Consider the following 11,723-nt stretch of genomic DNA (forward strand, 5'->3'; position numbering starts at 1 on the left):
CCATGCTCAGAGACAAGGAATAGTATCTATAGCGCACGGGCCAGAGTTCTCCTTCTCCCAGAGACTCTATTATCCCAGTGGGGGCTTTTGTGCAAATTAGGAAAAGTAGCCCCTGTCAAAAAAATCTTCCCTAGAATGCAGACATTTCTTTTGTATTGAGCTCTGTTCACAGCCTTACCATCCTCCATTGGAGGCTAGTGAAATAGGATTCTTCCAGGAAAATGTTGGCAGGATTACCAAAGGGGAAGCTACTGCAGACCCAAAGATTCATTATTTTAGGTGGTATGCAGATGAGAATTAGGACACTGGTGGCTGAGTAAACAAATATGAGTGGGATAAAAGCTGAATTATTTGGTATAGAAATTAGATCTCTTTCCCCTTGACATCAGCAAGTTGGGTGCTTTCTAAGCATTCCTCTTCTGCCTACTGCAGATTATATTTAGACCAAACCAAGAAAGATATTGCACCCGAGATCCCACAAAAAGCTTGTTATGTGAGTCCCAGATGTAGAAGGAAGTGAATTTGCCAAACCATGCTGTCTGCACCTTCTTCGGAGGCAGCGCCATTCCAGGCCTCTGATGAAGGGGTGAAGACAAGTCTCCCCGGGGCTGGGGTCCTGGGTCCACTGCAGCGAAGGCCCTTGGTAGCTCTCTTTTTTCCACGTGCATCAAAGGAGCACAATATGGATGCCAGGCACCTCCCAAGATGGCTTGTGTCTTTCTGAGCAGACTGCCCATGTGTAAAAATGTCCAGGAGCACAGAAGACATTTTCTGTCAAAGGGAGCTTTTATATTCAGCTCCCTGCGGTCAAGGACTGAGTTTTTGGAGCCATGCCCCTCAAATATTTGAACAGTCAGACCACTCAGGTGTACTGAAGAGAAGCAAGAAAATGTAGTTAATGCTCCGGGTGAAGAATAAGTGAGAAAGTTCTTGCTCCCTACCTTGGTTTCTCTACATCCCGTGTCCCATCAGACTTTGCTGGCACGTTTACCTTGACACACGTGTGGAACTGCTTTCACTAGAAGTTTGAATGAAGTGGGTTTGGGACTGAAGCAAACAGTTATGTAAGGTCCCCGGGCTCGGCACACAGATTCCTACATCTCAAATGTTCTTTTCACATCCTCCTGCTGGGGTGTGCCGAGGCAATGACCCCCGCTGGACCTGAAGGTGTGATTTCTCTCGGGTGACTTGGAGTTCGTGCCTGGCAAGGCCCCAAGAGCCCGAAGTGGGTGGCACAGACCCGGAGGGAGCTGGGTTTCTGAAACCAGCCTGTCAGCACCCTGCAGTCTTCCCTTTGTCCTACTCACCTGCTGCTTGTGGTTCCTGACGGCCCAGGACTAGCTAACAGGGAGAGCCTCTTGTTTGGACGGTCCAATCAGACCTGCCCGGTGCCCCAGCAATAGGGCAAATAAATAGGTGTTGAGACTGAGGGCCAGGTGATAGGCCCCTTTCCAGCAGCCATAAGACACCCCTTCCAAACCTGGGGAGTTCTTTGCCCTTAGCACCTGTATGCTTTAAATTTTCTGGAATAATTCCACTTTCATATTGTGCTTTGGTAAACAGAAGGCAGTCATCAGGAAGGTATTAATACAAATGTCACTGTGCACGTCCCTCTCCCCCAAAGCTAGAGCAGCCTGTTCAAATGCCAAAGGATATGGAGAAATTGGTGAGGAGGCACTGGAGACAGAAGCCTAGCTTTTCTTTTCCTGGTCGTGCAGCAGACAGCTTACTGTCTTGGCAGCCCTCCAGCTCTGCTTTCTTTTCTGAAAGTTCTAGGTACCCAGACTCTACGCCATGCTGCTTGCTCATCCGAAGCACGTTTGCTCTCTGCTTTGAAGGGGACAGCCGTGAATAAAGCCCTGGGGGGGAGTCCTGGGCAAGCTTCAGCACACTCCCCGCCCTTTCTCGGGAAGAGAGAGCCACGTTCTGAGATGTGCTTGGGGCTGGCAGTTCAACTTTCAGTTGGTCACAGCTTACTAGCCGGAAGGTTTTAATCTCCATGACTTCCAACGAAAAAGTTTGCAAAATGGAAATGTCTCCCTGATCCACTGATCCACAGTTCGGGAAAGGTAAGCTAACAAGTATTTACAGCAAGCTGTGTTGTTCTCTACCCCCACCCCTCCCTTGCCTCGTACCTCCTCTGCCCCGGAGAACGTCCACCCATCGTCAAAGCCAAGTCCAACTCTCGCTCTAAGACTCAGATTGTATCCCTTCATTCCACAAATATGGCTGAAGCACCCACTTTTGTGCTGTCACTAAACTATCAGTCTCCCGGGAAACAGGACAATTAAAGAGTGCACTTCTGGGGCGCCTGGCTGGCTCAGTCATTAAGCGTCTGCCTTGGGCTCAGGTCATGATCCCAGGGTCCTGGGATTGAGCCCCGCATCGGGCTCCATGCTCAGCGGGAAGCCTGCTTCTCCCTCTCCCTCTCCCCCTGCTTGTGTTCCCTCTCTCACTGTGTCTCTATCAAATAAATAAACAAGATCTTAAAAAAAAAAAAAATATATATATATAATAAAGAGTGCACTTCTTATGTGCACTTCTGGAGGATGTAACTGTTATGGGAGTAACTTTATTTGGATGGGGTCATGGGGTCACAGAAGGTTGTCACCTCCTCCCCAAATCCTTCCTGGCCTTTCCAAGGCCATCTTTGCTTCTTCATTCCCATGTCTTCTCAAAGGCACATATCATCTCATCAGGTCACTGCATGGGATTTCCACATGATCCCCACTCCTGCCATCCCATCTCAGTCAATTACCTGGTAAATGTTCAAGGAATGAAAGAAAGAAATCTCTACAGAAGTAACTGTTGTCTACTGGACCCCAAGCGGGATCACTAAACTTAAAAATCTTTGTTAGGGCAATCTCAGAAGTGACAGCATATTTTACTATTTCCAACAGGAACATGTAGATGAGCAAGACTGAGCAGGTGAGCAAAGGGTCAATCAGGTAGTTAGTGCGGGGGTGGGTGGACAGAGGCAGTGAGGTGAGGGAAAGGGCAGGGAGTGCCTAGAGTGGCTGCTGAAGCCAGGGGTGAACTAGCTGGCAGCAAGCGCTAGGACAGAGGCCAATCTGAAGGCAAGTTTCACACAGGTATTTCTGAATCATTCACATTCTAGTTATTAAAAATGTGTGAAAGCTATTTCAGTGCCAGAAAGACATTTGAAATCTTATTAACCTCTTTGCACAGAAGGCCAAATGTTATATCTTGATAGTAACTAGCCAACCCAGTGCAATAATGATACAGTCAGGTGAGAATGCCCTAGCACAGGGCTTCTCAAACATCCATGTGTCGATTAGCTGAGTATCTTGATAAAATGCAGATTCTGACATAGAAGTCAGGTGAGGCAGAAACTCTTTTTTTTTTTAAGATTTTATTTATTTATTTGAGAGAGAGAATGAGATAGAGAGAGCATGAGAGGGAGGAGGGTCAGAGGGAGAAGCAGACTCCCTGCCGAGCAGGGAGCCCGATGCGGGACTTGATCCCGGGACTCCAGGACCATGACCTGAGCCGAAGGCAGTCGCTTAACCAACTGAGCCACCCAGGCGCCCGAGGCAGAAACTCTTATTTCAAATAAGTTTCCAGGTTCTGTTGGTCCCAGATCTCATATTGAACAGTCAATTCCAGAAGATCAGGAAGAACAAGTTGTGATTTTGACAAAACACACCATTACTCTTCTTTTTACATTTTTACTATTCATTGAAATTTGTCTAATTATGGAAGTAATATATAATCTTTATGGTGAATTTGGAAACTGTAAAATGTACAAGGAAAAAACTAAATCACCTTCAATCTCATCATCCACAGATAATCTGTATAAGCATTTTGATGTGTTTCCTTCTCATTTTTTTTTTCTGTTTTTACATCAGGTCCTCCTTAAATTTTTTAATCTTGATTTTATTTTCTTTTGAAATTGTGAGTGCTTCACATGCTGTTATGTTATTTGAAACATACTTTATACTAAGCCAATCAGAAAACATTTGGAAGGGTTCCACTTATTCTCCTAGTTACTCCGGGTACAGCAGTTAAAGAAAGAGTCCCTGCCTTTGTTTTATAGTGAGGGGAAACAATCTGATATACAATCTGATAATAAATAAGATTAAATGGATACAATTCTTATTTTAAATTACTGCATTATATTTTATTTTACAGCTGATCACAATATAGTGAACCTCCTTCAGATGCGTAATGTCCTTTCTTTTACTATTGTGTGTATATATATATATATATATATATATTTGCTATATATACACATTATATATATCTGTATATATATACCTATTTGTATATACGTATCTGTATATCCATTCTTGCATGTACTTCTGATTTCCTTCAGATAAATTCCTTTTAACTGGAATTTCTGAGTCACTGAGTGTGTACAATTTTTAAGTTTTGGTACATATTGCCAAGGGGAACCCTGGCAAAGTTGGGCCACACACTCCTACCAGCAATCAGGAGGGTACCCGAAAAGCTTCGCCACATCTTTTCCAGCATTAGTTGTCATTTATTTTTATATTTGTCAAGTTATTTTTATTTAAATTCCCTTCATACCTACGGAGTTAAGCATTTGCACATGCACATAAGCCATTTGATATCTTCTTTTGTCAAGCGCCTTTTTCCTTTGCCCATTTTGCCTTTGAGGTATTGGTCTTTTCTCCTTATTAATTTGTAACTGTTCTTTACCTATTAAAGATATTAACCCTTGCTATACATTTTGTAAATATTTTTTTAGCTTACTATTGACCTTTTTACTTTGTTTCTGTTTTTTTTAGAAAAAATGTGTTATTTAGAAATATGTTTAATCTCCATGTTTTAGGATTTTCCAGTTATCTTTCTGTTATTGATTTCTAGTTTAATTCTGTGGTCTGAGAGCAAGTATTGCATGATTTATATTCTTTTAGATTTGTTAAGGTGTGTTTTATGGCCCGGAATGTCATCTATTTTGGTAGGTGTTCCATGTGAACTCAGGAAGAATGCGGATTTTGTTGTTGTTGGATGAAGTAGTCTATAAATGTTCATTATATCCAGTTGATTGATGGTGCTGTTGAGTTGAACTAAGTCCTTACTGATTTTTGGCCCACTGGATCTGTCCATTTCTGATAGACAGTTGTTGAAGTCTTCAACTGTGATAGAGGATTCACATATCTCTCCTTTCAGTTCTATCAGGTTTCGCCTCACATGGTTTGCCTCTCCTTTGTTAGGCCCATACACATTAAGGATTGATGTCTTCTTGGATAATTGACCCCTTCATTATTATGTAATTCCCTCTTTTGTCCCTGATAACTTTCCTTGCTTTGAAATCTGCCATATGAAATTAATATAACTACTTTTGCTTTCTTTTGATTAGCATTAGCATGGTATAGTTTTCTCTGTCCACTTGCTTTTAATATATAGGTGCCTTTATAGTTAAAGTGGGTTTCTTATAAAAATCTATGGCTGGCATTTGCAACGACGTGGATGGAACTGGAGGGTGTTATGCTGAGCGAAATAAGTCAATCAGAGAAAGACATGTATCATATGACCTCACTGATATGAGGAATTCTTAATCTCAGGAAACAAACTGAGGGTTGCTGGAGTGGGGGGTGGGGTGGGAGGGATGGGGTGGCTGGGTGATAGACACTGGGGAGGGTATGTGCTATGGTGAGTGCTGTGAATTGTGCAAGACTGTTGAATCACAGACCTGTACCTCTGAAACAAATAATACAATATATGTTAAGAAAAAAAAAAAGAAGAAGATATCAGGAGGGGAAGAACGAAGAGGGGGAAATCAGAGGGGGAGATGAACCATGAGAGACGATGGACTCTGAAAAACAAACTGAGGGTTCTAGAGGGGAGGGGGGTGGGAAAATGGGTTAGCCTGGTGATGGGTATTAAAGAGGGCATGTTCTGCATGGAGCACTGGGTGTTATGCACAAACAATGAATCATGGAACACTACATCAAAAACTAATGATGTAATGTATGGTGATTAACATAACAATAAAAAATTTTTAAAAATAAAAATAAAACAAGTAGAAAAAAAAATCTATGGCTGGCTTGCTTTTCAGTTCACTCTGACAATCTCTGTCTTTTAACTGGTGCATTTAGGCCGTTCATGTTCAAAGTGATTATTGATATGGTTAGATTAATGTATACCCTATTTGTTCCCACCTTCTTTGTTCTTATTTTGTCTTCCATTCTTTTTCTGCTTTTTGTGGTTTTAATTGAGCATTTCATAAGATTCCATTTTCTCTCTTAGGATATCAGTTATATTTTTACATCTTTTAGTGGTTGCCTTAGAACTTGCAATACATACAACTAATCCAAGTCCACTTTCAAATAACACTATGCCACTTCACGGGTAGTATAAATACCTTACAGTAACAAAATAATTCTAATTCTTCCCTTCTGTCCCTTGTATCTTTGCTGTCATTCATTTCACTTATGTATAACTATGCGTAAGTATATGTATATATACATATATGCATGCTTGTCTATATGAGCATCATAATAGAATACATTGTTGCTATTATTTCAAATAAACTATTATCTGTTAGATCAATTAAGAATTAGAAAAATAAGTGTTTTTATTTTACCTTCACTTACTTCTTCTTAGTTGTTCTTCCTTTCGTTATGTAGATCTGAGTTTCTGACCTATATAATTTTCCTTCTCTCTAAAGAACTTCTTTTAACATTTACTGCAAGTAGTAACAAATACCCACAATTTTTGTTTGTCTGAAAAAGCCTTTATTTTTCCTTGACTTTTGAAGGAGAATTTCACAGGGTACAGAATTCTAGGTTAGTGGGTTTTTTTCTCTTACCGTTTTAAATATTTCACTGCACTCTCTTCTTACTTGCATGGTTTCTAAGTAGAAATCAGTATAACTTTTGTTCCTGTATAGGTAATGTGTTGGTTTTCTCTTGCTTCTTTCAAGATTTTTTTTTATCTTTTCTTTTCTGTACTTTGAAAATGATATGCCTAGGTGTTGGGTTATTTTTGTTTCATTTTGTTTTTTGTGGGTTTTTTTTTCCTTGGCATTTGTATTGTTTGGTGTCCTCTGAGTTTTTTGGATCTGTGGTTTGGTGTCTGACTTTAATTGAAGAGTAATTCTCAAGTCATCATTATTTCAAATATTTCTTCTGTTCCTTTCTCTCTTTCTTTTCCTGTGGTGTTTCCATTATGCATATGTTACATCTTTTGGAGTTGTCCCACAGTCCTTGGATATTCTGTTGGATGTGTGTGTGTGTGTGTGTGTGTGTGTGTGTGTTTCAGGCTATTCTCTTTGCTTTTCTGTTCTGGAGGTTTCTACTGAGATATCCTTATGCATAGAGATTCTTCCCTCAGCTGTGTGCAATCTACTAATAAGCCCATCAAAGGCATTCTTTATTTCTGTTACAGTGTTTTTGATCTCTAGCATTTCTTTTTGGTTCTTCCTTAAAATTCCCATCTCTCTGCTTACATTGCCCATCTGTTCTTGCATGCTGTCTACTTTATCCATTAGCGCTCCTGGCATATTAATCATAGTTGTTTTAAATTCCCGGTCTGATAATTCCAACATCCCTGCTCTGTCTCTCCAAACTGTGTTTTTTGCCTGTTGGTATGCCTTGTAACTTTTTCTTCATAGCTGGACATGAAAGACTGGGTAAATTAACTGCTATAAATAGGTGGCGTGGGATGGGGAGAGAAGTTCTATGGTCCTATGATTAGATCTCAGTCTTTTAGTGAGCTTATGGCTATAGACTGTGAAACTTCACAAGTGTCTCCAGTTTTTTCTCCCCACCGGGTGAGACAGGGTGACTGGATTGGGCTGAGGTTGGGTATTTTCGATTGGGCTGAGGTTGGGTATTTTCCTTCTCCCATGTGGAAGGCTAGAGTCATCTAGAAGTTGGTGTTTCTCTTCCCCTGGGGTTAATTAGGTTCTGATGATATGCCAGCAGGCTAGGCATTGGCTAACTAGTTTCTGCTGAGGGAAGGCCTTATTAAGAAGAACCGCGTGCTCTGGCACATTTCAAAATGGCTCCTTTCCCCTCAGACTAATGGAAGCACATGAAAGTTTTTTTTTTTCCGATATTTACTGTGAGAACCTGGTCGAGCTCCTGGAGGTAAATCTTACAAAACTGTGGGGGTCCCTCTACGGCTGGGTCTCCCTAGAGTTTTTGACTCTCAGAGTTGTCTACACTGGGCCTCCAAAAATTTATCAGTGTAGGTGTTCGTACCCTGGTGCTGGCTCCCACGGTGCTTTCGCCCATGATCCTCCACTCTGGTAAGCCACGACTCCCTGTATTAGCCCGTTTCTCTAATCTTGGGGCAGCAGCTTGCACTGTGTCCTTACCCCTCTCTCACTAATCCAAGAAGAGTTGTTGACTTTTCAGTTTATTCAGATTTGTACTTGTTTGAGTGGAGTGGCAACTTTCAAGCTACTTACACGTGGGACCAGAAACTGGAAATCTGTTTCTGTGTTTTAAAAGCCTGCATAAGTTGTGAATTTCTAAGTAAGTTATAGCTATTAATCTTGTCCACTGTGAATTTGGTCTTTGTTTTTATATCTGGAATAGCCTTGCCCACAACAAGGTGAGAAAAATACAGATCCATGTTTTTAGTTTCGTAAAAGCTTCTTACATTATGTGAATATGGGAAGGTAGGAAGGCAGTGTTGTGAAGATATTCCCCTCTCCTGTGGTACAGTTTTTCTAAAATTGGTTGTCCAACAGACTTCTCACTAGAAAACCAGGAACAGGGAAACACTGAAAGTTGACATGTTTCATGATAGTAACAGGTTGAGAGGCCAGCTTCTTTTTGTTCCATTAGCATGCACACTTCTCCATAGGAAGGATATGATGGGGTCTTTCATCTATGCTTGGTCCATATGGCAGATAGAATAATACTCTCCAAAAATGTACATATCCTAATCCTGGAAACTTGTGAATATGTTACCTTCTGTGCCAAAGGACCTTGCAGATGTGATTAAGTTAAGGATCTTAAGATAGATTATCTCAGAGGGCCCAAAGTAATCACCAAGGTCCTTAAAAAAAGGGAGACAGAAGGGTCAGAACCAAGGAGAGAAGGCAGTGAACAATACAAGCAGAGGTCAGAGAGAAAGAAAGAAATTTGAAAATGCTATGCTGCTAACTTTCAACATAGAGGAAAGTGCGATGAGCCAAGAAATGCAGGTGGCTTTTAGGGGCTGGAAAAGTCCAGGAAGTGATTCTCCCGTAGAGCTTCCAGAAGGAATACAGCCATGCTGACATCTTGGTTTTAGGACTTTTGACCTTCAGAACTGTACAATAATAAACCTGTGTTGTTTAAGCCACTGAGTTTGTAGTAATTTGTCACAACAGCAATAGGAAACTAATATGGGCTTGTCAGAGTACAAGTCAAGTACAGGCCAAATCACCACCGTGGTTCCTGAATACTGTTGCTTCCTCACCCGTGTCCAATTTGGTTGGTGACTGCCAGGATAGTAGGATTGATTTCACCATCGTCACAGGGTCTCAGAACACTGATATATCTTACCCAGGAAGAGCTGGTTGGAGTCCTGTGCCTGAAAGTAAAAGGGCAGGAACATGAGGCTTTTGGTTCTCCTTCTTGAATTAGCCCAGAACATTCTTATGAGTCGTCAGAGTATTTCATTCTGATTAGCTCCTGACAGGGACAAAAATTGCCTTACCTTTTAGGGTTACTGTGAGGATTAAATGAGTTCATACAGACAGGTGTGCCCCTTAAAACATTGCCTGGAAACATCTTTAGTAGGTGTTAGCTTTATTTGTATTCGAGTTCTCCAGAGAAACAGAACCAAGAAGATGTGTGTGTATATTATATACAGAGAGGTTTATTTTTAGGGATTGACTGACCCAGTTGTGGGGTCTGACAAATCTGAAACCTGCAAGGCAGGCCTAGGGAAAAATTAATGAAGTCTTGAATCCAAAGGCATTCTGGAAGCAGAATTTTTGTCCTCCCCTGGGGACTTGAGTCTTTTTCTATTTTGGCCTTCCACTGATTGGATAAGGCCCATCCGCATTATGGAGGGCAATCTGCTTTATTCAAAATTGACTGATTTAAAAGATAATCACATCTCAAAAAATCTTCACAGCAACATTTAAACTGATATTTGACCAAACCTCTCAGTACCATAGCCTAGCCAAGATGACACATAAAATTATCTATCATATGGTTATTTCTTTCCTATCTTATTTCAGTGGCCAAAACTTGAGGAAAATGTAAAATGGTAAAAGTAATGCTGGGCATCCTTATCCTATTTCCAGTTCTAACAAGAATGCTATACTAGGTCTTCATTTGGTATCTCTAGTACTACTAAGAAACTGTTCTCTAACCCCACTTTAGTATATTTTTAATCCTAAATGGGTACCATCTGCTAAGATGATTATATAATTTTTCTCTTTTGACTTATTGAAATGATCTGTTTTATTTATAGATTTCCTATTAATAAACCATTCCTTGCATCCCTATGGTAAATCTTACTTGGTCAGATGGTAGTCTTTTCAGATGCCTACTGAATGCAATTTCTTAGTATTTCACTTCATTTCTAATTTGTTTTCCTCAGTCAGTGTCAGTGGTTTGAAGGGTTTTATTTTTAATTGTTTTGGGGGGGAAGGTTCTGTTTGTGTGATCTTTGTTAAAATTTGGTATTTTCATTTTTCTCTCTTCATGAAGTGAGTTGGTAAGTGTTCCATGTTTCTCTGCCGTGTATCAATTCATAAAGCATGGGACTAAACATGTTCTAGTGGCAAGAAACAGACTGTATCATCACAAAAGTAATTTGGTGTTTCCTTCCCTTGCAAAGTCCCTGCCAATGACTCTGTATTAACATACCAAATTCAATATTATGTTACACATCAATTCAATATTTTTTTTAAATGTACATTTCCCTTACAAAAACATGACATTTCTTTTTACTCTGTCTTTTGGATCTCCTATACACTTTTTGTAACTCTCTGGAAACCTCTCCCTTAAAAAAAAAATTCCCTAGTAGGAATAGCCAGCTGTTATTCAAGAGGGTGGCCATCCAAACTCTGCTCTCTATATGTCATCCTTCTTTAGGAGTCAGTACTATGTTCTTTGACAAATGGTAACTTTCCTCTTCAAGAGCATCCCTGTGTGGAGCTTCTCCGACACTGAGACCAGCATAGGCTGACTTGTTTTACACTTCATGTGGCTTCCTACAAAACAAACTCAAACAAAAGTATAAAATATGTGTGACCATTCCTGGCTTAAAAAAAAAAAAAAGTCAAGCTTTGGCTTGGGTGGTCTTAGGATAGTGCAGAACTCGGGTCTTTTCTTGAGGAGATTAAACTGCCACGTAGAGATCTGGCTGGCTTCTGTTTAAAAGTGAAGCCAGCAGTTGGAACAGAAATTCTGATTCAGAATTTAAAAACCTGCCTGACCACACTGCATGCTGCCCTCTTCACAGCAGATGGCCAAGATGAGGATGTCCTCTGCTCCCGGACTGCAGCAAGGCCAAGAGCCAACTACAACACTGGTCCAATATTCACTGAGGCCAGGCTTTATACTTAAACTTCTATATATGTCACTCTTATTTGCTTTCTGGTGATAGATTTTTAACTAGTCACACAAAGGAGAATTATTTCCACAAACTGGCATCATTTAAACAGTGTTCTGGGGCACATTGGTGAGGTCAATAGGTGTTCTAAGAGGAAAATGGAGGACAACCTGGGTTAAACAAAACTACTGACTTCTTTACTGCACAAGTCCACGGAGCCATGAGTA

The sequence above is a fragment of the Neomonachus schauinslandi genome, chromosome 5 (genome assembly GCF_002201575.2).
Source record: "Neomonachus schauinslandi chromosome 5, ASM220157v2, whole genome shotgun sequence".
Taxonomy (NCBI): Eukaryota; Metazoa; Chordata; class Mammalia; order Carnivora; family Phocidae; genus Neomonachus; species Neomonachus schauinslandi.